This window comes from Eublepharis macularius, chromosome 1, assembly GCF_028583425.1.
Source record: "Eublepharis macularius isolate TG4126 chromosome 1, MPM_Emac_v1.0, whole genome shotgun sequence".
NCBI lineage: Eukaryota > Metazoa > Chordata > Lepidosauria > Squamata > Eublepharidae > Eublepharis > Eublepharis macularius.
The window spans coordinates 42,595,242-42,596,419 of NC_072790.1; positions in this window are offsets into that span (position 1 = coordinate 42,595,242).

Consider the following 1,178-nt stretch of genomic DNA (forward strand, 5'->3'; position numbering starts at 1 on the left):
TTACTGATCTGATAATGTGTCTCCAATCAAAAACTATTATGGGCAGGAAACACGTTATTTTTAAAAAGTCTTGTGTTCTAATGACTGACTGCATTTTCACCACCACCACCACCCCCAACTTATATTTTGTCATCTTGCAAAGTTTTCTCATTGTGATTCATAAAGTCATTACCAGTTGAAGATGAATCCAGTGCAAAATCATGGCATATTGTTTATTTTAAAAAGGGGGGGGGGATGCAAGTTCTCATTATCTTCAAACACACAAGTGTTTTTATGTGCTGTAAGCCCTGCTAGTCAAACTTGTGCCTAAACATTCACAGCACTTTGGTGTAACAATGGCTTGGATCTTGCCTAGATTTCAATGGGTTGTGGCTGGTGGGGCAATTTTCACTGATCTTCCGCTTCCATGGGAGTCCTCAGTTATTCTTGGGGGGGGGGTTGGTCCCCCAGGAGACTTTTGTGGGGTGTTTTGGGCTGCCGTGAAAATTGACAAAAACCCTTGTGCCCTTGGAAATCTAAACAGGATCTAGCCCATCATTTTCTGGTTCCATAGTCTCTGTGATTGTCTTGACCATATTGGCCAGTCCAAACTATACGGTCTGAGGCTCTGTGAAACACATGTTTTGCTTTCACGTTAATTAGGTTGAGGTTGTTAGGAATACAGTTACAATGAATGTGCCTTGAGCACTCTACAGAAACAGCCAAACTGGCTGCCGCTTCTCCAAGTTTGCAGAAACTGTATTTGCTTTATTTCGAACCTTTTAGGCAGCCTCTCCAGGAACCTGCCTGTGATGGCTTACAAAATAAAAAATCGCAGCCATTAAGATCTTAATTAAAACCCAGCATTAAAATACTGCAGCAGAATGCAATGCATTCATCATAAAAACAAACCATAGACAGCTTAAACCAGTTTCTGGGCTGTGTAAAAACCAACCCCTTAATTAAAAGCCTGGGAGAGCAAAACCATTTTGGTCTGGTTCTTAAAAGAAAGCAATGTTAGACAATCAGCTGAGCTTCAAGGGGAAGGGCATTTCACTACTGAAAAAGCCCCATCTCTGATTGCCACCCACTTGACCTCCAAAGGGGGGCAGAGAGACCGAGGCTTGAGATGCAGACATCAACTGGCAGGCTGCATGGCTAATACCAAAATACAAAAATCAGCGGGTTTTCCTTCAGGA